Source organism: Taeniopygia guttata, chromosome 4 (genome assembly GCF_048771995.1).
Source record: "Taeniopygia guttata chromosome 4, bTaeGut7.mat, whole genome shotgun sequence".
NCBI lineage: Eukaryota > Metazoa > Chordata > Aves > Passeriformes > Estrildidae > Taeniopygia > Taeniopygia guttata.
This window is the reverse complement of record NC_133028.1, coordinates 67,588,686-67,614,096: the sequence shown is the minus strand read 5'-3', so window position 1 is coordinate 67,614,096 and position 25,411 is coordinate 67,588,686. Positions and strand designations below refer to the sequence as shown.

Here is a 25,411-nt window from a genome sequence, read left to right as displayed (position 1 = left end):
TTCCAACTGCAGTAAATTTACCTGGGCTTTGTTGTGCTTTGAGGTTTTTTATTAGATTTCACATAAAACCCCATTAACTTTTTAGTTCTGTTTGTCCCTGCTACAAACACCATCTCACGGCAGCTGTTTTACTCCTTCCCCCAGCTGGCAGTGTGTGAAACACAGGCAGTACCCAAAACTCCTCCATCCCTAGCAGTGGCTTCAGATGCTGGAGGAAATGAGCATGGTCTGCAGCAGAGTCCTTTGGTTTCTCCACAGCTGCTGGCACTTCCCCGTGTGAGTCTGGAAAGGCCTTTAGGTGTGGCAGTGAGGATGCTGGCAGGATGTGGGCCATGGCTGATGGGGCAGGAGTTTGTTCCTGCCATGTGTAAAAGGAGCCCAGGGCTGGGAAATGCAAAGCTGAGGCACTGAGCTGTGCCAGGGCTCTGGGTGGGCACTGGGTGCAGACTGTGGGGCACAGTTGGGGCAGGCATGGGGCATCCCTGCACCCACCCCGCTGCCTGGTGCCATCAAAGGGGGGCAAATTCCCAGGGAAACAGGGAAACTCCCTCAGCATCAGCTGGGGACTGGAAGCACAGGTGGAAGAAAAAACTGTTATCAGTCTGCCAGCCTAGGAAAGGCAAAAGTAAGACAACTATTGATTTTTTAACATCATTAGAATCAGTAATGGATCGCTTCCTTGTGAGAAATGACCTGTTCTCCTCCTTTCCAATCCTGTTACTTTTGTAATCAGTTTTTATTAGGCAACCTATTTTCTGTAAATTACAGCCCAGATTTCTCAACAGATATCAAACCATCTTCTCAGTAGGACTACCCATTTAATTTCTTATTTCTACTTGGAAAAAATGCACTTTGCAGTAAAGTAAGAGTTGTAAGGAAAGTGATATTTAAAACAGAATTATGGATACAAAAATGTTCTTTGCAAGCCTTAGTTAGGTTGTCTTCTTTGTCGTACAAATTGTTCAACTTAAACCTCTTCTTAAATCTTTCCCATTGAGGACCGGATGGCCAGATCCATACTGGTGGGGTGGAAAAGGCACATTCCTGGGTCTGATTCTGCCTCTGAGGCTGATGGGCTTTAGCTGCCTGTGAGGAAGTCTCTGATCCATTGTATCTTCCTATGAGTTTACAGATTAAGTCACTGGATTTGTCATTGTGCTTGGGGGTGTTACATTTAAACTCTTGGCTATTTTTGTTGTGCCTGGTCAAATACTTGACTGAACCTCTGTATTCTAGTCTTTTTTGGGTAGCCATGAGAGCACTGTGAACCATTCTGCTAAAAATTCCAGCATTAACCATAACTGACAGAAGAACACCCTCTAAAAGGGTGACATCAGATGGATTGTTCTCAGCCTACAGCTTTTAAATGGTTTTTACTGTTCTCCAAATAATTCTGGCACTACACATAAAAATGGTCAAATAAAAAGCATGCTGTGTCTTATCAAAGGTGCAGCATCTTTTTATTATATTAATGTGCAGTTTGATGAGAGAGCCCTGCACTAGGATCAGTCCCATTAATTTGTAGAGAACGCTGCAGTGGGATCAGTCCCATTAATTTGCAGAGCTGTGTTCTGTACATTGCTGGCTCTGGAAGAAAAGTAGAAGAGGTTTAGAGCTGATCTTTCACCTGCACACCAGATCCCTTAGGCTTCGTTCTGCTATAAATAACAAAAGGTTTGGGGAGGTTTTAGTTGTTGTTTTCAGTCAACTATTTACTATACCCTGATTACAAGGAATATTTGGAATTACACAGAAACCTTCACAGACCACCTTCTCTCAATGCTCACAGCTTGCTATTTCATTCTTTTAGTTGTTCTTATTGTTCTTACAGCAATGTATCTGTAGGGAGAATTGTACAAATGGTGAGTTCAGCTTTGATCCAGGTTGGCTCTGGCATCAACATCTCCTTCCCTCAGTTCCCTGTTTCAGTTCAGACAACGGAAAAGATGTTTATTCCTTGGCAGGGCAGAGTAACCAAAGCACTCCGAGTCTGTGCAGGCACAGGTGGCTTTGTACCTCTGCCCTGGGCTCAGATATTTTGGGCTGTGTTAATGTTTTATGGTGTTAAAGCAATTTCTTTATCTGATGGGATTCCTGTAGGATGTCCTGCAGGATAATAATTAGGCTGGATAATTCTATCCAGTCGCTGCAAGTCTAAAGAAGAAGAAAAGAGGATGCAGTTACTGAGCAAGGCTGTCCATCCTGGGCACTGCTTGTGGATGGTTCCAGGAGCATGGCAGGATTCAAGGACCCACAGTAGCAAGAAATGAAGCATGCCACTGAAATCTTATTCCAGGCTTCTGCAGGGTTTTGGCACAGCTTTATGTTTTTATTGAAAGGAGACCGTAAGTGTGACACGGGGAATTGCTGCTGCTGGATTTTCATATTATCCAGAGGGTGCCAACCGTGGATATTGAACAGATGCAGTGTTCTCAGAGCAGATGAACCAAGAGAGTAAAACTTTATTAATGCAGGACCTAAAATGTTTTGTATAACAAAGAGAGTTCTGTGCAGTTAGGAAGTCCTGGCCTCTAATCCCCACTACTAGAACAGCAAATTCTCCATATGAGAGAAATTCTTGGGTTTGTGCATTTGCACCCTGCTCCTGTGGCCTCTCTTATCAGGTGTAGAAACCATCACTGAAGGGGTTTGGTCCTGCTTTGTCCTCCCTGTCCTGCCCTTTCCTCCTCCCTGTCCTGTCCTGTGCTCCTCCCTGGAGCAGCCGTCACTGAAACGCTGCCCAAGTGGGTCTGGGCCTGGATCCTCCATGCCCAAGAGCCAGGGGGAGGCGAGTCCCAGGCTGGAATGGAGTCATGGGCAAACAACTGTGCAGGACTCTGCCATGGTTTCAGGAGAAAACAGCATTGCTGGGTGTGAACTTTCCAAAATGGACACGGGGGATCAAATGAAGGGGAAGCTGCCAAGGGCAGTGCAGCTCAAAGGGTGACCCTGGCCATGGCTGAGGGGGGGCAGCCAGCAGCTTCATGAGCAAGGGAAGGGGGAGGATGTGATATCAGGAGATGAGAAAGGTCAGAATAATGCATACCTTCAGCTCATGGCTGCCTGTGCTGAGCGAGCAGTGCCTGGTCCCATGACCATGGATATTCAGAGCATGGATGTGCTGCAGCTCTTGGGAGAACCTGGCACTGACCTGGGGCTGCTCTGCCTCGCTGCAGGGCTGTCCTCACTCGGCTCCCCAGGCTGGCTCCAAGCTGAGCATTGTCCCCTGCAGTCCCAGAGGGGAGGAACAGCAAACAGCCCCATCTTGTACCTCCTTGTGGGCAGTACCTCTGATCCCCCAGCACAGGAGGGAGGACAGGCTCTGCTGCCAGCTCTGCCACTGGGAATTGTCCTGGAAGGCTGCAGTTACCTCGGAATTCTTCACTGGAGAGTGAATGCAGTGTAATGCAGCAGCTCTGCTGCTCTGTGGTTTTGGTTAGCACCACATGGTTTTATAGCCCATCCTGACAAGTAAAAGAGGTATGGATGAGCAAAGAGAACCACATAGAGGGTTTTATGTAGCAGTTGTTAAAATTAGTTGCTTCTACTTCACAGGAATTTGTAACAACGATTTTCAGTGTGTTCCTTGTTACTCTTCTTTTTTCCCCTCTCTTTTGTAGGCCGCGGAGCAACAAACGTTCCCTCTCCCTCCTGCCATTTATCTTCTCCTTCCTTTTTCTTAAGGGATAGAAGAGAAAACGCAAAAAAGATGTATGAAAAGCAAAACATCCTTTGAACATTGTGCATTCCATTAAACCCAGCAGCAGAAATTCGAAATAGTGTCAGTTCTGAGGTATCACCCCATCTTCCTTTTTATATTAGAAGATGTATCTGGATCTACTCTCTCCTTTTAGCAGAGCTGAAACTTGGGAGAATGTGTTTGGAACACTAAGTCTCAGGTAAATCTACAGATTTCAAAGCCCTCATCTCTCAGGAATTTGTGCCTGAACCCATCACATAATTTGGTCTTATTTTTGCAAAAGGACTTCTGAAATTTTGGATTATAAACTTGATGAATTATATCCTGATATTTTTTTGTCAAACAGCATCAATTGCTTCAAGTTTCTGAACCTGACAGAGCAACTGAGTCATTTATTTTTCAACATAAATATGGAGAAGCTGTTTTTTAGCATTTCTATTTTCTTCTCCAAAAGGCATGTGACAGGCATCAGCACATCTGTAAAATGCAAATAATTTACATGTGAGGACAAGCTGAAATTTAGCATTCTCAGGCAGATGCCATTTATCCATCAGCATTCACACCTTATCAACACATGTAGACACTTCTGGTTTTGAAAAGCTTCATTTATCACTTGTTGAATGCTTGAAGCTGAAGTGCTCTTTCTGAAAAAAATTGTTTCTTAGATTGACGGATTCTGATGATAACTTAAAAAAAAGTCATCAAAAACCCCGACCCACCTGCCTGTGCCTGCTGTGCCACACAGACACTGACAGGGGCCCAGAACCAGCAGACTGGTGCCTTTCAAATATTCAGTTTATACTGGTCAGTTGCATATGAAGTTCATTAGAAATTAATACTGAAAGTTTCCTGTTTAGCAAAAATTGTGGTTACTCAAGATACATTTTGTTTCCTGTTGGTTTTACAATTAACTGGTTTGCTCCTGAGAATAATTTCCTCTTCTTTCTTTTCAAAAGTTCGTATATCTTTTTTAATCAGCCAACACACGTGTTTGTCTTACAGACAAATGCATTATGTGCTACATATTTCATCCCTGAGTGGCTGCCTGAAATGCATTTCCATATCTACTCCTCATGAATCAGCAGAACACCACGATAAATCTTCACTCCCTATAAAACCTTTTTTAATGGAGGTGTATCCTCATTCTGATGTTCTACAATCAGCTTTGTCAGAGACACTGTGGGCCCTCTTTCCTTAAAATATTGGCTTACTAAAGATTTCAACCACTGTTTGTAGGCGAGAGAAAATCTATTATCTTCTGTCTAGAATCATTAAAGGACAGATGAAGCGTTCATCCCTGGGCAGCTCTGGCAGAAGGAGGATTTCTTTGCAGCAGCCCATGTAATTAAAGAGAGGATGAGCATGGGTAAAAACAAGACTCCTGACTCTCCTCTCCTGCTCAGTGTAGGGGGTGAGCAGTGATCACAGTTTGCAAAGCTGTTCCCACCTGGCTGGGCTGGCACAGAGAGGTGGCCCAGCTGCCAGGAACCAGAGCCACGGGCTCAGACAGTCACAGCAGCCCCTGGGACACAGAGAGTCACAGCCAGCCAGGAATGGGGGGGATGGAGTAATCCCAGCCACTTCAATCCATGTCTGGGACAGCCAGAGGGAGGTGGGCAGGGTGGCACAGGCAGCACCCAAAGCTCTGTGGTGGCAGGAATGGCAGGGATTTTCTGGGGCCATGAACATTTCTGCAATTCACCGGAGCACGGACACAAAAAGCGTTGGGGTGGCCTCTGTGCCCTCCAGCAAAGAGCTAAACCAGTTTGGGAGTCACTGTTAAAATCAGTCTGATTGTTGTTTTCAGCAGGAGGTCGTGCTGCCTGCTCCACTGTGGACGTGCCTTCAGGTGCCTGCTTTAAGTTACTCCACTTACTGGCATATGGAATAATAAAAGAAACACTCAATGGCTTAGGGCAAGAGCAGCATCCCAAATGGACTTTAAATGACAAACAAATTGGAGCAGACACTTGTATCCACATGAGCCTGATGGTGCTTACCTCTGACAGTAAAAGCACAGAATTGCATCTGGCTGGGAAATCCCTCTGGGCTGGAAGTAACTGGCAGGTGGAGCAGGACTCAGAGGAGCACCAGTGCTCTGTCCCACTTGGCTTTGGACGCCTGCTTGTGTCCCCAGCAGGAGGGAATGCTGGGATCTCAGAGCAGGTGTGGCAGCTGTGCTTTTTAGGTTCTTTTCAAGGCATGATATCATCTGTTACCTTGTGCCATTCTTCTCCTCGAGTCACTTCAGTGGCCATTCTGAAAGAACTGCAATGCCACTTCTGGGCTAAATCAGGTAGAGGTGCTTTCAGTGTCTGCATTTGCCCTGCTCATTTCACCTCAGCTTTCTGTGGCTCTTTTCCAAGCATGTCCCACACTTCCCTGGCTCTGTTTAGTCTGGGAAAGGTGTAAGAAAATTAGCTGGAGGTCATATGGCTGTTATCCATGCACAGCTAATTCTTTGTGGGAACAGATGTGAGTTGCAAAGAAAGTGAATGCCTGACTTTCCAAAAGGATTGAGGGAAATCTGTCTGGGAACAGCCGGAGCTGAGGGCAGTATCTGCAGTCAATCTTTGCTTACCTCACGAGGACTGGTGGGAGTACCACGTGCCAATGACATTATTCAAATCAACCTGGATTGAAAATCAGATGTCTGGGTGTGATCAGTCCTTTCTGTCTGGAACCTAAGGAGATGGATGCAAGTTCCCTTTGTCTAAAGCTAGCACAGCCCAAAACAGCTGGCCTGGGATTCTATTTCTATGTAATAGAAACACAGTTTTCATAGGTGTGATGACAATTTGCTTTAGTAAACCTGAGGAGTTTAAAGCATGTAACAAATCCAAACTGTAGGATTTATTTGGTGTACACAAACTGCAGATGTCAGGTTGGGTGGTGACTGGGTGCTGTGGTGATGGGTCCTTCAGAAGTGCTGAGAGACAGATAAAGTTGGGCTGAGCTGATGCATTTCATGTCATGAGCAGCTGGGTGAGCCCTGAGCACCAAACCCAAGTGATTCATTTCTGAGTGCTGGTGAAAAGAGAGGGGGGTGCTTGAATAAATCAGTGGTGATCTTAATAAACTGGGAGCTTCCCGGTACTAAATCTGTCTGCATCTGACCTGAATGGCAATTACCTGTCAGAAATTCATCCATCATGGCAAGTTCCAGACAAACTTTCTGGCAGCAGATGTTTCAGGGAAGCTGTTTGCTGTGGGAAATTCATAGTTTGGTGCAGCGTGCCCAGAACAAAAGGCAAGGCAGAAAACATTTCCTGAGTAACAGCAATAACTTCTCTGTCACACCTAAGCTGAGTTTGTTGGTGAATATAATCTGTAAATGTGGATTTCCAGCATAAATCAGTCAGTGAAGCACTACTCGTAATTCAGCCCATCCCAAAGAGATGCAGTAATTCAGTATTTGTGTACTTGTGAAAGCCATGCTATTTCTAATAACTTTAAATTCAGCATTATTAAACCCCTCTCTGGGGCTGCAGCACTGGTGCCTGCCCAACAAAGGTGGTGTGTTCCAGCAGCCAGGTGTGGGGAGAGCTCCAGGACATTGCCCAGAGAAATGTGTCACACTGCCTCAGGTCTGGATTCAGCAGCTCTGGGGCCACCTGTGCAACCCACGCCTCTCTCACACCAAAACCCAGAAGAAATTGGGGGAAAAAATATTTGCCTGCCCCTTGCTATGGGTTCATTGACTTCCTGTCATAGGAGGAAGGGCTGAGTGTGGGCTGTGTGAAGGATTTCAGTTCAGGTACCTAACTCATTTTTCCCTGACACCCTCCCCACCCTCTGACACGTGGCTGGTCCCTTCTGTGGCAAGAAGGCAACGTAATGAACATTGCCTTGCAGCCACCAGGAAATTGTCACACAGCACTGCTATTTCTCATCTGAACGGGCACCTTGAAAATGGCCTCTGGGGACAGGCTGGCCTTTTGATGAGAGGATTCCTATCCCAGCCAAATTATACCCCAAAAGCTGCTCCACTGTCTCCTCTATCCAAACCCTCCGTCCCCTTTGCAATTGGAACAGCAGAATCCATCGCTCCTTTCAGTTTTCATTGTATCAGGAATTTCCTTTGCACATTTTCCCCCTCTCTGTAGTAATTTAAATCCGTGTTTCATTAAAAGCTGTTCCTAGCATAACTGGGAGCAATTCCCTTGTAAAGTCACCGCTGACAGATGGATCCATTTATATCTGAGGCTGTGCTGGGCTCCTTTCCTTGTCCCCTGGGCCTGGTGTTTGAGGATTCCTGTTTTGAGTGGGTGGCTCAGAAAGCCCCGGCCTTAGGAGCTGCACCCAGGGTGTCATTCCGAGCTCTGGACAGCTGATGGCTGCCAAGGGTTTGGAAAAAACCTCCTGGTCTGCCCTACTTCTCTCATTCATCAGTGCACAGTGCACTGGGGTAGCATTTTCCACAGAAATCAGGAAATATTTCATATTGCTTGTCCACTCTTCTCCTTCTCTCCCTGTTATTTATTTCCCTCCATTGTTTAGCTCGGAAGGGCTGCGGGTCCTTTGTGCACATCACTGCTCAGGCCTGTGCCAGGAGGTTGTGTCCCCTGCAAGGGGTTACTGCCTCAGCCCTGCCTCCAGGGCCATCCGTCCATTCCCCTGTGCCAAGGGCAGGGAGGAGAGCCAAAGGACAGGAAATAAATGGTCACTGCTGTCCCAGGGCGCTGCAGGGGTGCAGGGTCCTTCCCTGGATCCTGCGTGGGAGGGAATGGGGGGGAGTGACCGCCAAGGAACCTTTAAATGGAGGATAAATAACTTCTGCCTAACGCAGCAGAGAAGCTGGAGCTGGCAGAGGGACAAGAGCAGAAGTGAGCGGCATGGAAATGGTGCTGGCAGGACACTTCACAAGGAGCAGGGGGAAGGATCCTTTACATCACAGCCTGGGCACAGCGGGCCCTGCAAGTGGGGGCTGTGAGCCTCAGCCCGGCCCTTTCCTCTCTTTGCCTGGAGGAGAGGCTGCAGCTCAGGGCTCTGGCAAGGAGAACTCAGAGCAGCCTCAGAAGCAGCTGGAGGAGCAGTCACAGCCCCTCCACCCCCTTAAAGTCCGTATTGATATCTGCAGAAAGCAATTTCATCCTTCTTTCCTTCCCACCCCACACAAGGAAAAGACAAAAATCACAGTTTGAATTACATTAGCCTTCGGGTCTTCCTCAGGATAAATAATGTTGCCTGCAGGTTTACATTGGGGATTGAGTGTCTGCATTCTGAATAACTCTGGAAATAAATTAAAGGAAGGGAGGCCCAGCCTTTAGCTCTTCTTCTGGGGCTTCATTTCACACTGTGATTTTTACACAGCACTTTTGCTTCACCTATGTTTGAGGACAAAATATAAAATGTTTTCGGCAAATGTCTTCCCTTGCCCTTCCCTTTTCCATTTTCTTAATCTAAACATGAACTTTTTTGTTTTCCAGCTCCCTCAGAATGGTGAGGCTGCCGAGTGGCATTCCACATGGAGCTGGCAGCTTTGTGGCTCACCTTGGGGCTCTCAGCTCTCCACAGACCCATCACTTCTGTGCTGAGGCTCCTGATTCGGGCAGCACTCGGTGCCTGACGGCTGCAGCCCAGGACGTCCCCTCCTACCTCGGGAAAATATTCCACAGGTGAGTTGGTAGGTCTGTGTTCCAGGTATGAATGTCCATTTCTAAGGGCAGGGGTCTGGAGATCCAACTAACATATTCCCATTTTTCTTACACAAAAGGCTGAATGGATACTGGCAAAGAGAAGCTGTATGTATTTTTAGGACAGTAGTGGGGTCCTGCTTTCAGAGCCCTCTGGACCAGCAGATCACCGTGTGCTCTTTCCAGAGCTCCAGACTTTACCAGTGGAAAGGAGGGCACACTGTGAAGCAAGGAAATGTTTCCTTCCACAGTGTTTAACTAGAGCAGGCAGCTGTTTGGTTACATGTGCTGTATTTTCACCCTTGTGTTTTTGTGTCCTCTCCTAAAATCAGCAACGCTGAGGACTGATTCCAAATATTTCACCCCCTGTTGGCTTTGACAAGTCTTTTTTTTTTTTTCTCCCCTCTGACTTTCCTTGGGTTTAGATGTCTGGTTTGAATTGTCCCTGTTTTGCTTCACATTATTACTAAGTAGGCTTTTGATACAAACACCTGAGCACAAAAAATCAAGATTAAGAAGCTGTTCTGGTTGAATTAAAGCATCATGGCTCAGGAAGTGGGATACCTGAGGTCTGGGATACCTCAGCTGTACAAATCAGGTTCTGTGATTACAAATCCTATAGAAAATTTCAAAATTAATTGTGTTTCTTCTCAGTGAGGGCTGTGTAGTCTTTGACTCCTGTTTCATTGAGCTGAGGCTGCTCTTGGGGCCCATGAGTCATATGAAAAAAAAGGGACAACAGCTAAAACCCAGTAAAAAGATACTTTGTGTGATTTTCCAGCCTGCTTGGAAACAGCAAGCAGAATTCTGTTTAGCTTTATGGCAGGGGAAGAGAGTTGGTTTTTGATCTTTGAAAATACATGTAGCTCTGATTTAGCATTCAAGGTAATAAGCAGCCCTGACTGTAGAAAAGAACTGTGTTGCTGCTGTGCTGCTGCTGTGCTGCTGCTCCCTGGGCTGTCACAGGGATTCCTGACGGTGCCATGGGCTCAGTTTCCAGCCTGCATGGAAAAGGGGCTGTGCCGTGGGCTCAGGAGGAGCATCCCCTGGGACTTGTCCCTTCAGGTTTGACAGTGACAGCTCCCTTCTGTGCTAAGGGAGAGCAGAAGGACTGGGTAATGCAGAAATCTCTTTGGCACATCTGGGAAAACACCTCTGAGTTTCTTCCCCTAAATGCTGCAAACAGGTGGGAACTGCAGCTGTCTGAAAAACCTCATCTTATTTCTACAAAGAATTTTGATTGGTTTTTTTTTAGATAATCCCCACAGTGAGATTTGTCAGTTCTGAGGTACTTCTGATTGCAACAAATGCTGTTTAAAAGACAGAGAGAAACAGACACTGTAAAAGGTAAAAAACTCCATGCAAGCAGAGTTTGCTAAAAAATCCCCAGAATTAGAATGGGACTGTACCCTGACAGAGAAGCCTTCCAGCAGCACATCCCAACATCTCCCTTGGCCCATGTGCCTCAGGAACTGGAAGTCATCACATCCACTGAGACTTCCACCCTGTACTTGGAAGGCCACAGTAACTTCAGTGCTCGTGGTTTTATGGGATCAGGAGGGGACTGTCACCTGTCACCCCTGTCACAGGTGGTGGCCTGTCTTGGGGCTGAAGCTACGTGAGGATCTCTGCTCTGTCCTTGTAACCACAAACTGTGGATTAATATTGAGGTAAGCCTTAAAGTTCTGAGGGCAATGCACCCGTATGGAGATAAATGACTTTAAATGCACCTTGAAGCAATTGTGGGAATTTCTATGCTAGGAACTTATTTGTATGAAATTGTTATTCGTATGAAATTGTGATAAAGCTCTGAACATAAATTGGAATTTGAAGACCTTGGCTTTTGGCTGCCTTTCAGGAAAGGCATTTTATTTTCACCCTGTGCTTGGTACTCCAGAGTGAAAATCTAAGTGAGATGGAAGGGTACCTGCCATGGGCCGTGGTGCACTGACTGTGGAAGTTATTTCACACAGCTCTGGGAATTCTGGCACAAGCTGCCATCACCTTTTCGTGCTCTCATGTATAAAATCTTGCCCAGTGAGGCGGCTGTGGGTAGACACTGAGAGCAATGCCTGAGGCAGCTGCTCAGCTTGTCCTGGCAGGGGCACAGGCTGGATGGGCAGGGCTGGTGCAGAGCTGCTGTCCTCAGTGGCTTTGCCTCTTCTCCCTCAGTTCTGCCTCCATCCCCTCTCCTTGAACTGTCTGACTTGGAAGTCTCTGCTTTGCTGCCTGTCCAAAGAGCAGGCTGCAGACTGACAGGGAGAAATAAGCACCACAGGAATTCATTGCTTGATCAGTCACCTCGTAGTTCTTGGCCTCAGGGCTGACTCTGCTGGCTTGTGCAGATCCAGCCCCGCAGCTGGCACTGGAAATGATTCCCTGTGAGCCTGCAGTGAGGTGCCACATGTGGGCCACCTCCTCAGCATGCCTGTCCCTTGTGTGCTGTGTGCCCCTGCCAACTAAAACTGGTATTAAAATCAGAGCTAGACAAAGTGCAGGCAGGTGCTGGGGGAAAACCTCCCCTTTTCATGTTCTTGTGGTGGGCAAGTGAGATTTTGTCTTTGAGCTTCCTGGGCTGAGGATAAATGGATGATTCTCTGATTTCCTTGCTTTTCCTCCAAACAGCCAGAAAAAAAAATTGCTTCCTTGAATTCCAGTTCAAATTAATGGAAGTCTGGGGGGGAAGAAACAGACAAACAAACGAGTAAGTGTTTTATATTTGGGATTTTCTTTCCATCTCGTGGCAGATGGGTTTGGTGTGTTTTACAGCTGCCTTCTGAAGTCAGTCTGTTACTTTGCCATTCCTCTGCAGCAGAGTGGCAGTGCTGAATCTTTATCATATTGATCGTTCCCCAGGCTTTCATCTGGGGCCCAGGATAATACACAGCGTTGTTGTTGCGTTGTTATTTTTCATTTGTATCTATTGATTTGCTGCCAGGAACTTACAGGCCAATTTGCAAAAAGATAGGCTATGATTTATTTTTTTCTAGAAGATGATGTCACGATGGGAATGCTTTTCCAAGGCTGCCAGGCCTTTAGGTTTGATTTCCTCCTCTCAGGAGTGCAGCACAGGCACAGATGGGGGGCAGGGTTCCCCCTGGATGTGCACCCGTGACTCTCCGCAGCTCCTGTGGATACGTGGCCGTGCAGGAGCCCACGCCTGAACTGGAATTGTTCTCCTGGGAACGGCTCTGCTCTCACTCCTCTCTGTGCAGCTCAGAAATAACAAAGTCAGGGCACTGACACGGATGTGGCAGAGAGGGCGGGAGGGGAGGAGGCACTTTCTGCGTGTGACCACAACGAGCCACCGCGGTTCAGCATCCCCGGCTGGCAGGTGCTAAAACCAGACATGAAAAGTTATTTTTGGTACGTATTTTTTGTTTGTTCAGGTAACATCAGTTCCCTACCAAGCAGCAGCAGCCCAGGTCCCAGCAGCTCTGTACACAGAAGGCCCACCTTGGAAACAAAACAAGGACTTAAATTCTCCTCATCTTCCTTTGACTCAGGGCCGTTAGATTGCAGCTACTGGGAAAGCAAGGACTATAAAAGTCTGTGAAACTGCACTTTAATTCCTTCAGTACAAAACTCCTGCTGCACAATTTACCAGGGGTTCGTTTTTAATCACTCCATGCAAGAAGTGCTGAGTGCAGCAGGCTGATGTATCCATGCACTGTGCTGTGTACTGTTATTTTTCCCTGGAACCCATCCAGGTAAATCAAACCCTCAGTGAGGAGCTCCCAGTTCATGCTCTCCTTACACCGTGTTGAGTTTTCCTGGCATCCTTTCAGCAGGAGCCATTTGACAGGGAATTTTCTGTAGCACAGAACACCTTTTCCTGCCAGTGGAGATTTTCAGGTTTGAGACTGGTGTGATGTGGCACCCTGGTTTGGGGCACAGAATTGGATGTTGATGTTAAGCCACTCTCACCAGCACAGGTCGCTGGAATCCCCTTCCCAGTCTGGGGGGTTTTGTTCTAAATCAGGGATCACTCACGGAGCTCCAGGTAAGGCACAGCCCAGATCAATCCTCAGCCACGGCGTCTCCCAGTGCTGAGCTGCTGCCCTCACCCTGCAGGAGTGTTCCAGAGAATGTGTCCACTTGTTCTCCTCTCCTGCTTGTCCAAGTTTTCCTTCACATTCTGACATCATTTGGATACAACTGCGTTAGACAGGAGTGAGGTCAGGTGAGATTTCCTGCTTTAAGTGGAGGTGTGAAGTCACAAAATGTGCTGTGTCTGGCTGTGAAATGCCTGTGAATCTGGCACAGCAGCATATACACACACATACATATACATATAAATACTTCAGTGTGTATTTATTTTAATAGCTGAGGGAAAAAAGATTACAGTGTTCCAAGACTGCTGGAAACTGTCTTCAGCACTGTTGTGCACTAAAGTGCTATTTACAGACACCAAAAAACATTCTTTCTGGATAGTAATCATAACATTTTGAGTTGAGATTGTTTTAAATTGGAGAATTAATGAAAAATACCAAATCCTTTCTGTAGTTATTAAGGAATCTTTGATTTTTACATGTTTTTATAGAAAATGTTTCTGAATATTAGATATAGAACATCTGAGTTGTCATTTCAAGATCTCTTCTCCTTTAGAAGCATCAAAGGTGTTACAAAATGGTCAAAGTCTTCTGTTTCAGTAGAGCTCAGTCAGAGTTTTTCCATCTGACAGCTCAACAAACACAAGGAGTTTCATGTTCTGCTTTAATATTAAATGTTGCTTTATAAATCACAGTAACTGCTTTCACCAAACCTGACTTCTGCTTTATTTCAGAGACCTGCCAAAGGAAAGCCTTGCACCTGTCAGTAACTTGTGAAAAGCGATTCCTCATTTCTGAGATCCCTGCCAGGAATGGGAGATTTAGCAAGAGTTTCCAAGTTCCTCAGACAATTGGAAAATGCCCCAGGTCCCTTCTGCAGCCGTGAGTATGGATATTTGTTTCTCAGCTTGGATTTATTGATTGACTGAGGCATTCTGACTGCTCCAGGGACACTCTGAGAAGCTGTGGTGTCTGTGGGGAATCAGTGAGCAGAAGCCTGAAGTGAGCTCAGAGCTGAAGCACAGGCTGCAGTCAGTGAGCAAACCCTGCACAAACCCAGACTTTCGGAGCTTCTCTTCACATCTGCCAGCTACAGCAGGTTCGGATTTGCCTCACTCCTTGTGAGACAGGAGAACAGCAGTGAAATACGAGTTAGGTCAGTGTCTGTCTGTACAAACTCTTCCTGGGTGATCAGTAATTAATGCGTTAATTGCTGTTTTTCCCAGCCCTGTTACACGGTGCTGAGTCGGGAGGTGGCTCCTGCCACAGCTCCTGGCCTGTTCTGGGAGCAGGGCTCTGTCTGGGGCAGCGTTTGTGGCTTGCTGGAGCCCTGGCCAGGGTCAGGGGCTCAGCTCCTCTCGGGGCTCTGCAGCCTTGCCCAGCCAGCAGGTCCCTGAAGGGTCACTGAGGCACCACCGGCTGCCTTGGCTCTGGGAACGGGAATGATCCATGGCAGGAGCCCGGAGGATGAACGAGGCTCAGCCCTGGCTGGGACAAAGCCATTCCATGGAGCTTCAGCGCAGCTACTCCGTGTTGGCTCCCACAGTAAGGAGCCTTTGGGGCACTCTGAGAGCTTTGGAGCTCTCCTTCCTCTCTGCTCACTCATGGAAGCACATTCCAGAGCTCTGGCAAGCCCCACCTGTTGCACAGAGCTGTTCCAGAAGAACTGCCCAGGCACATCCAGCTCCCGTGTGTCCCTGGAGCCTCGGGGATGTGGGCTGGGCTCCCCAGGCAGCAGCAAACACAACCTCCTGTCACAACAGCCTCTCCTCTCCCCTGAGGTGCTCTCTTCTCTGTCTTTTGATATCAGTAATGAATGTATAGGGTAATAAATTATTCTGTGATAATATAAATATTTTTAAAATACCCCAAATTAATCTTTTTAATATAACCTCTATTAGGAAGCAAATATTCCTTAATATGAAAATATTCCTTAATATGAAAATCCGTAGGCACAACCTGGAAGTGGTGAATGGATGCATTCCTGAGAGGAGGAGTTAAAAAGGCGAGTCCTGACTGTTGGGTTGAGTTTGAGCTCACACCAAGATTCAGCAGCATCGGGGCATCCCCGGCTGTGCAGCCTCACAGAGGAGCAGCTGGCTGTACCAATTGCTCTCTTTTGATACTTCACCTTCCAAACCTGTTGCTCTTCCACGTTGGTCTGAAATATGTTTACAAAATATGTGTATAAGGTATGTGCAGTTCACATGGCAAAGGTTGGGGGTTGTTCCTTAGCAAAATACAAACTCTGTCAGAAGACTGTGTGAAGAGCTTTTCTCTGCACAGAAGATTTTATCCAGCAAATTCAGCTGCTGCAGTTGCAGCTGAACTCGGTGGCCAAGTCCATTCTGGCACTGCCTGGCCTGGAATGCACAATCTCTGTTTTTTTCCCTCCAGAACATTCCCTACTCTCTTGGTATTACTCCTTTTATATGATCATGCTTTTCTTAAAACTTAGAGGCATTCAGAGAAATCCCTTTTCCTTTTCTCTCTCTTTGGGCAGGATGTCCTCCCGAGGATGATGTGTCACCATGTGAAGACTGATCTCAGGAAGGACAAATCAATTCTGAAGTGAGTCCTGGTGTTCCTTTAACCATCAGCATTCCTGGTTCCCAGGGCTCTTCCTTTTCAGTAAGGCCTGAACACCCAAGTCATTCCTGCATGTTCCCTGCAGTGTTTTACTGTCTCAGACAGACAAAGGGATCTTCAAAACTTTCTGAATTGATTCAGCAGGAGGTAACAATGCACATTTTATCCCAGAACAGCACTCTGAAGGCAGTGTCTGATTGCCCGTTTGCGAGGGGCTCCAGAGCAGGGCTCGGTGCCTTGCTGCATCCGTGGGACACGAGGTCCCTGGATGGACTCCAGGGCCACATGCTGGGGTTGCTGACCATGTGTTGTACAGGGGCTGAGTCTAAACCATTGGGAGTTTTACAGAGATCACTGGGGGGTTTAACAGAGATCACTGGGGGTTTTACAGAGATCACTGGGGGGTTTACAGAGGCCATTGAGGGTTTACAGAGGCCATTGGGGGTTTTACAGAGATCACTGGGGGGGTTTTACAGAGATCACTGGGGGGTTTTACAGAGATCACTGGGGGGTTTACAGAGGCCATTGGGGGTTTTACAGAGATCACTGGGGGGTTTACAGAGATCACTGGGGGTTTTACAGAGATCACTGGGGGGGTTTTACAGAGATCACTGGGGGTTTTACAGAGATCACGGGGGGTTTTACAGAGATCACTGGGGGTTTTACAGAGATCACTGAGGGTTTTACAGAGATCACTGAGGGTTTTACAGAGATCACTGAGGGTTTTACAGAGATCACTGAGGGTTTTACAGAGATCACTGAGGGTTTTACAGAGATCACTGGGGGGTTTACAGAGGCCATTGGGGGTTTTACAGAGGCCCCTGGGGGTGTTTTACAGAGGCCATTGGGGGTTTACAGAGGCCCCTGGGGGGTTTTACAGAGGCCATTACCCTGTTGCTCTGTCTCAAACTGCCCAGCAAGCACGAGGCAGCAATTACGGGAAGGGCTATTTGGCATCCAGCCTGTGCACAGGGAGGTGGGGAGAGAGATTTCAGAGACACCATCCACCCACCCACAGAGCACAATAAAACACCTTCTTTATTTCTCATTTTATTGGCTCTGTCTGCTCTCATCTGGTGCCTGAGCATTTTATCTGTTCACGCTGCTTTTTTCTGTGCAATAAAAAGAGCAGACAGGCTTTTGCCCTTTATTTAAAATATTTGCCACACTTAGAGGTAAATCACAGCCACTTTTCTGTGTTGTATATTTTCAGATTCCTCGGAGAGGGAAATGTTTTGATACAAGCGTGCTCTGCGGGGTCCAGTCACGGTCGGACAGGAGGAGTCTCCTCCTCCTCCTCCCACCTTCCTTTTCTTTGCTCTGACACAAACCTGGCCCTGTCTCCCCAACTCTGGGAGTCGGGCACCCACATTCCTTCGTGCACAGGGAAGGAAAGAAGGAGAGGAAGATCTGGCTCCCAGTACCTCCACAGAAGAGTTTGAGTCATTTACATGAGGAATTCAACGAGCAGAGATCTTCACTTTGATCAGATCTGTCTTTTCAGGAACAAGCTGCCACTCTGGGCACCAAAACAGATCATCACAGGAACTACAACAAAGAGCAGTGTTCTGCCAAAGCTGCAGGCAGGAGTCTGTCAGGGAGAATGATGGAGCAAGAAGAGCTGAGCTCTAACAGACAAAGGGGGAAGGAAGGAAGGGAGAAAAGTGTCAGAAACTGGAAGAGACTTCAAGGGACACAACGCTGCCTAATGGGGCAGAAACTGAGAGACAAGTGAGCTGCAGTGCAGGGTGATTTGCATTCCTCCAAGATGATTTGTAAAAGGGGAAAAGTTGTAGATGAAATGCTTTGATTTGCCTTTCTCTCACTCTGCCCGTGCACTTGTGTCATTCATTTTGTGTAGTAACCTCTACTAAACAGTCAGAGGTTGCAGCATCATTTTAGTGCCCTGAAATTAAGGCAAAAACTGCAGTTCTGGAATTTGGAGCTCATAGTACCTAACTGGCTGAAGGGAAAAATAAAGAAGTAAAGATCAATGACAACTTTTTGTGTCATGTGAAAAGTCAAAGCTCATGCATCAGGGAGCTTCAAAACAATGAGATTCATGTAAGTTCAGCCTATGTCTCAGTCCTAAAATTAAACTCCCTGTTTCTAATTCTCATTCAGTGGAGCTTAGATGAACCTCAGATTTTAGGTTCCCACGATGGGAGTTATGGGAATTGATTTCTTTGCAACACAAAGTGCCAAAAATGGGAAATAGTGGCAGTTTTAGGGGCTCTTTCTTTCCTTTTTATTCCTGTCTATCCAGCATGGCAGAAATGCAATCTAATTGAGTAGCAGGAAGGTGACCTCCATTAAGTTGGCAAGTGAGGGGAAAAAGTTCATCTTTCAGGCTTTGAAGGAGCCGATACCAGGAGAAAAACTGTGCCTGCAATACAAAGCCAGAAGTTATCAACTGCCCTGAGAGATGTTTTCACAAATCAACAAAGAACACAAGGCAGGAAAACCAGAGCATTGCTGTGTCTGTGTCCCTCAGAGGAGAGACTGCAAAGCTGCGAGTGCAGAGCAGGTAGGAGCTGGCTGTCAGTGCAGTGTCAGCTCCCAGCAGAACAGGAATCACTCAGAAGTCTGGGGATGAGTCCCTGCTGCCTGGCACACTGTGCAGGGTTTCAGGCAAAGCCCAGAAGGGGCAGAGTTTGCAGCCAGCCCCAGAGCACCACGTCAGGCCGTGCAGAAAGAGGATTGCAGCTGAAATGGGGCGTCACCAGGTCTGTCTGAGACCTAGAACTGACCCCAGATGAGGCTCAACTTGAATAATTGTCTTAGTTCCTTCTTTTGTCCTTCCACCCCAAATATGTTTAGCTTGTATTTTGCTCCAGCATGCTTCTATAAATCCTCAGAGGATCCATCTGGGAGGCACTTCCAGGATGGAAATGCTCTGACCTTTAGATGTTTCCAGGTGAGGTGCATACCCTCATGTTCTGTATTACTGACAGTAATGGCAGTGCTTCCTTTTTATTTTTTTGTGAAAAGTGCGATTTTTACATGTTTGTGTGACTTCAGGACACAGTTACCCCTATAAAAGAGAATGTATATGCCAGTGCTGTTACTGCAGGGATGTAGGTGCAGTACCACACACTGATAGCACATTGCAGCATTTAAGGCAGTGTCTGCCATGTCTCCATGACAAACGAGAGGTGCACATCTCTGCAGCCTGAGGCCATCACTGCACCCACAGGGGCAGAGGCACCCACGGCAGCACTGGAAGCTCCTGTCTCCTGTGCTCGGAGGTGCCTCCTCTCCCAGACCAGCTGTGCTGGGCCTTGCCTCTGCAGCTGCTGTGGCCGGTGCCACCTGATGTGTGGCAGCTCTCAAGGGGAGTCTCCTCTGATGGGGACTGCCCAGCAGCAGCAATCATCGCACTCAGCACTGACAAATGTAGGGCTGAACTGCAGAGTAGGAACCACTTCTTTGTTATTTCATCCTCTGAAACCTTTTCCTTGGAGTGTGTTCAGGGAAGGATGGGAGAGAGACATTTTTACCTTTCTGCTTTTGTCTCTTTCCGTGGTACATCACATCCATCCCTTCCACAGCTGAACCAGTGGGTCTGTACTTTCTAAGAGGAATTCAGCAGAAATCTTTTTCAATCTTTTGTCCCCCTAGAAGCTGCACCAGTTTTTGGAGCAATCCCTCTGAAGACATTTCTGTAAAATTTTCCTTTTAGTTCTTGTTGCTGCTCAGACACGAGGCTGACACAAAACCCCCTAAGTGACGTCCCCAGCCTCGGTGGAAGGGCTGCACTCTCTGAACTCCATAATTACAGCACAATTATAGAGATAATGATGGCAGGTTTTAGGCCACTGCCTCTGACTCCTCCTGCTCAGGGCTGAGCGTGGCATTTGTCTGTGTTTTCCTGTCACTGGGGCTGATCACTCCGTGCTCCCTAAGGGACCAAGGCTCGCTCTCCACAGCTCCTTGGAGCTGAGGGTGCTGCCCACACTGAGAGATGGGGGAGTGGGACTGTGTCATGTCTCCAGGGGCAGATATGCTGCTGGGGTGGAAATTTCTGTTCCAGCACACCTCCATACAGAGAGAAATACAGAGAAAAAAGGAAAAGGTGTTTATAGCCAGAAGGCAGCATTTAAATGCCAGTGTGGCAACCAAAGAGGTGAGGGAATGAAACCCCAACAGAGGCAGCAGAGGAAGGTCACTGCTGCCAGGGACAGCAACACCAGATGGCCGCGAGCACAAATCAAGAATTCTGCAGACAGGAGTTTTACTCTCGCCCTTTGATTTTTTTAGCACAATTTGCATTGCAGTTTATCTGCATGGCCACTGGAAGGTTGGCAAGGGCCAGAGGGCCCTAAGGGAGAACAGTTTAATGTGTCCATGTGGCTGGTCAGAGGTGCTGCCAGCATTAAACCTGCTCAGATCAGTTCTCTCTGCTGGGATGACAGCAGCAACCAAAGAGCCACCTGAGGATCTCCTCCACCTGAGATGCAAATACCCTCTCCCTTTCCCTGTGCAATCCTAAAGCTGGCACAGACATTTCCTGCATGGGGCTTGGACGCTGCTTACACTTGGATTTCATTGCATTTCCCTTCTGGGTGGAAACTTGCAGAGGCCAGGTGAGAACATTTTGGCTTTAGGTAAGAAGAGGCATTTCCTAGTACCTGTGAGGAGCTGCTTCAGACACAGAACAAGCACTGACTGCACATCTACCCCGGCAAAAATTAAAGAGCTGAGCTTAGTGCTGCCTAGCAGGGAATGTGCCCAGATTTCCACCTGAGACACCTGCACTGCCAGCCCCTCTTGCCTCCCTAGGAAAAGCTAATGTTGCACAAAGAGCACTCGGGCAAACTGCTGCTCCTGTTCATGTCAGATCTGTAGAACAGAACCACCAATATACCACATTCTGTTTAACTTCCCACCTTTGGAGGTTTTCTTCTGCTGCACTGTGTTTATTTTCTGGACAGACTCAATTTTGCTGGCGCAGGACATAAAAATAATAAAGCTTATGACAGCAGAGCAGGAAACAAATGACACTTGTGCATTTGTCATTGATCCTTGAAAAAGCAGGTGAACCCCAGACTTACTTTTGGATTTATCTCTGCAGGTTGTACTCATGGGTCAGGGCAATCCTAACCCAGGCACAGCCTCCTGTCAGCCGCAGGGGCCGGAGCAGCCGGCCCTGCCCTGAACCTCGCTGGGTTCTTGGCTTGTGCAAAGCCTCTGGGCTCCTTCCACCTGCTGATGAGAACAACTAAAGATGCCACACGGTGGGCACTGTCCCCTCCTCCCCCATAAGTGTCCCCCAGGGTGGCTGCGGCTCACAGGGTAACGTTTCTGGAATCGGGCATCTCCCAGAGTGGTGCTAACAACACATCCCATCGCTTCTTGTCACTTTTTATTGAGTGCAAGCATGAAAATTTCTGAGATGGACAATGGAAAGCAGGACAGAAAATCCGAGACAATGACCATGAATGGCCCTGCTGAGAAAGCAGATCCCATGTAATTGGATGGAGGGGGAAGGTAATTCCCAACAGATTAAATAAAACAGCCAAGGCAGGTCCTCATCTCACCGTGATACTGAGATGGGAAACTCACATGCTTGAGATTATTTCAAAGGGAAATAAGAAGCAGGAGGACAGGTGGGCCGGTGTGTTCGTAACTCTGTTGAACACAGTTAAAGAAGCCCCAAAACACAGCGGTTATTGGGAATATGGTTGAGGAGAGACAGCCACAGATGTCTGCAGAACAATTACCGAGTGCTTGACAAGTGGAAAGCTGAATCTTTTCAGTGAGTGCCAACTTGGGTGCTGTGCACCCAGACCTGGAGCACCAGGGTGATCCATCTCCCTCAGGAGTCCTGCTGTCATCCTTGGAGTGTGCATCCTTTCATCTTGGAGTGTGCATATTCCTTGGAAAACACCCAGAAGAAAACTGGAGCAGGGCCCAGACTGGGGGCTGCCCCTTCCAGGGGATGATGTGTCAGCTCTGTTAGATTTGCTAATTATTGAGGCACCGAATTGGCTCTGAGGAGTTCAGCAGCGTGCCTGGGGAGAGTCCTGGTGAGCGGATCTGGAGCGATGGATGGAAATCCAAGCCCTGCACGGAGCCCCGTGCCCCAGCTGTGCCCGGCTCCCCGCACTGCCCTGGAGAGCAGCTGCTCCCCTGAGCAGATCCCTGGGCCCAAGGCTCGGCTTTGCTGCCACTCTGCAGCCTCGGCAGAGACCCTTTTCCCCTCTTCTTCCCCCAGGATGGAGTTTGAACTGACGGTGGTGAAGGCTGGTCCGGGTGCTGCCGTGTCTGCAGAGGACAGGAGAGTTGGGAGCCTGCTGTGGAGCTTTTTCCTTTTTCTCACCCTCACTGCTTTCCTGTATTTTTTGAGTTTGTCTTTCTTTCCCATTTTTTCCTCTCCTGACCAGCAGCAGCTGGGGCAGCTGCACAGCTGGAGCCGCTCTGGCTGGGGCTGGGGCCGGGGAGCTGACTGCTCTGCGGGCTCTGCTCCTTCCTAAGTTTGGGGCTTGGGGCTCTCTGGTGTCATGTTATATGGAATAAAGGTTGTGTGCCATTCCTGAGTTTGATGGTGGTGTTTTATGGAATGGGCCAAGCCCAGATTCCCCAGGAAGCAGCAGCACGGGTTTCCCTGTGCCAAGAACAGCCCCAGAGCCACGCAGCACAGAGAGAAGCTGTTCCTAAGCCACTTCTGATGGAATAACCAAGTTGCAACTGGAAGAAATGAGAAGTCGCGACTGAAGCTGATGTAACAGCAAGTTCTGGTTCGTTTTTAGATCCTCCTCCTTGGTACCCTCTGCCTCAGGAGCCAGGAAATCGGCTCTGATGCCCCTCCCGGTCCTGCTGCTGGGGCAGAGCTGCCGGCTGGGTTCAGCCACCCCGGGTCAGCTCTGGGGCTCACAGAGAGACCCAGCGCTGCCTTTGGGGGCTCGGAACAGACCGAGCCCTACAGCTTCGGGCTCAGAGACGCTGGGCTGTATTTTGGGAGCTCGGAACCAGACTCACTGGATCGGTTCTTGGGCGTCACCAAGAGAGGCTGAGGGCTGCGTTTGGAGGGCTCCAGTCCAGCCCCGATCCCGCGCTTCGGTGCGCAAACCGGGCTCGTCCGGCCCCGCGTCAGTCGCAGCCGCTCGGCCCCGGGGCTGCCCCGGGCACAGCCCGGCAGTGCGGGGCTCGCCCGGCCCCGGGGGAGCTCAGGAGCAGCGACTCGGAGCTGCCTCCGGGGCGGGCGGCGGAGCCGCGGTGCCGCCTTTTGGGGCCCGGCCCAGGACGGTTTCGGGGCCCAGAGCCGAGCCCGGACCCCGCGTTTGGGACCCCGCGGGCTGCCCCGGCTCCGGCTCCCCGCGGCAGGAGCGGGAGCGGCAGCGCCGGACTCGGCTCCAGCGCCCGCCCGGAGCGGCTCCTCCCGCACGCCGCGGTGCCGGTGCCGATCCAACCCGATCTGGTCTCGGTCCTCCGGTCCCGGACCGCGCCCGCCCGCCGCGGAGAGGCGGCACCGCCCGGGACCGCGGCCGACACCGGCAGGAGCCGGCGCGAATCTCCGGCTCCCGGCCCGGCCCCGCCGCAGCGCCCCGGGCTCGGAGCGCTCCCGCCGAGAGACGGACCGGGACAGCGCGGCCGGGACGGGACAGGGACGGGACAAGGACGGGGCGGGATGGGATGGCAGAAGGGAGGGACAAGGGAGGGACAAGGGCGGGGCGGGAAGGAGAAGGGAGGGACAAGGGAGGGACAAGGGCGGGACAAGGGCGGGGCGCGATGGCACAAGGGAGGGACAAGGGAGGGACAAGGGCGGGGCGCGATGGCACAAGGGAGGGACAAGGGAGGGACAAGGGCGGGGCGCGAATCGGACAAGGGCGGGGCCGGCTCAGGTGCTGGGGATGGGGCGGGGCGGGGCCGCCTCAGGTGCGCGGGGCGGGGCCGGGCAGGTGCGCGGGGCCCCAGGGCGGCTGCGCGGGGCGGGCCCGAGGCGATTTAAACCCCGGGAGCGGCGCCCGCCGCCATTTGCTCCCTCAGTGCGCGGTGGGGCGGCAGCGGCCGGACCGGGCTCCCCAGGTCTCCCCTTCTTATCCCTCTTTCCTCCCCCTCCCAGTCCTCACGCCGCTCCCTCTCCGCTCCTGAACACCCCTTCCGTCCTGTCCTTGCCCCCCTACACACCCTGACCCCCCACTCTGCCCCTTCTTCCTCCCCTCCTACGCCTTACCCGGCTCTGTCTCCCCTCCTGAATCTCCCCTTCCCTCCCTTCAACTGCTCCTTTCTGTCCTCTCCCTGCACACCCCGACCCTCCAATCTACGCCTCCTTCTTCCTTCTTACCCCGCTCCCTCTCCCCTCCTGAACCGCTGCCCTCTCTGTTCCCCCGTTCCCTCTGTGTCCCCTCCTGACCTCTCATCTCTCTGGGCCCTCTGCCTCCCTCTGCCCTCTCTATTCCCCCATTCCAATCTCTGTGTCCCCTCCTGACCTCTCCTCTCGCTGCCCTCTGCCTCCCTGTACTCTCTCTGTCCCTCTGTCCCCTGTTCCCTCCCTGTGTCCCGCAGCCGCGGGGTTCGGGGCGCCGCACAATAAAGCCCCGAGGGCCGGAGCCGGGCGCCCCTGTCTCGGTTGAAAAGGGTCGGGACCGCTGTGGGTCCCCCCTTGCAGATGCCAACACTGCCCACACTGCCGGGTTCGGCTGTCCTGCATCACACTGGGGTCAGGGCGGGCCCCTCCTCAGGAGGGGTCCTGGGCTGGGGCTGGGTTAGCGAGGGGGGGAGTGGGGGGTTAGGGGGGGCCCCTCATAGGAGGGGTCCGGGGGTTGGGGAGGTGGGGGGCGGGGAAGGGGTGGGGGGCGGGGGAAGGGGTGGGGTGGGGTGGGGGGCGGGGAAGGGGTGGGGTGGGGTGGGCGGGGGGGCCCCCTCCGGAGGAGGGGGGTCCCGGGGGGGGGGTTGGGGCGGGCCCCCTCCGGAGGGGGGGGTCCGGGTGGGAGGGGCTGGGGGGTCAGCCCCCTTAGCCCCTCCCAGCCCGGACCCTCCCCTCCGGACGGGGTCCGGCCCGGCCCCCCTCCTCGGGACCCCCCTCCTCCGGACAGGGCCCCGCGGGGGGGGGGGGGGGGGGGGGGGGGGGGGGGGGGGGGTGGGGGTTGGTAGCAGGAGGGTCACGTCACTCTGAACCGGCGATTACACATTTGTGCGCAACAACAGCATCTCCCCCCTTCCTAACCCCCCCCCCCCCCCCCCCCCCCCCCCACCCCCCCCCCCCCGCGGGGCCCCTGTCCGGAGGAGGGGGGTCCCGAGGAGGGGCCGGGCCGGACCCCGTCCGGAGGGGAGGGTCCGGGGTGGAGGGGCTAAGGGGGCTGACCCCGCCCCCAGCCCCTCCCACCCGGACCCCCCCCTCCGGAGGGGGCCCGCCCCAACCCCCCCCCCGGGACCCCCTCCTCCGGAGGGGGGCCCCCCCGCCCACCCCCCCGCCCTCCCTCCGCCCCCCC

At 50.6% G+C, this 25,411-nt stretch overlaps 1 long non-coding RNA gene across 4 annotated transcripts in view; it reads left to right on the top strand.

Moving 5' to 3' along the window:
• Positions 1-22,328, top strand: part of LOC115495091 (uncharacterized) — a 57,092-nt gene extending 34,764 nt beyond the window's left edge. For 2 of the 4 annotated variants that reach the window (XR_005980265.2, XR_012055815.1), the window contains exons 7-11: positions 9,130-9,318; positions 11,962-12,040; positions 14,123-14,270; positions 15,892-15,959; positions 17,191-17,535. This is a non-coding gene — a long non-coding RNA (uncharacterized lncRNA). Of the gene's footprint in view, positions 1-9,129; positions 9,319-11,961; positions 12,041-14,122; positions 14,271-15,891; positions 15,960-17,190; positions 17,536-22,194 lie in introns of those variants that run through there. The other 2 variants (XR_012055816.1, XR_012055817.1) reach the window with 2 other exon arrangements.
• The last annotated feature ends 3,083 nt before the right edge of the window (positions 22,329-25,411 follow it).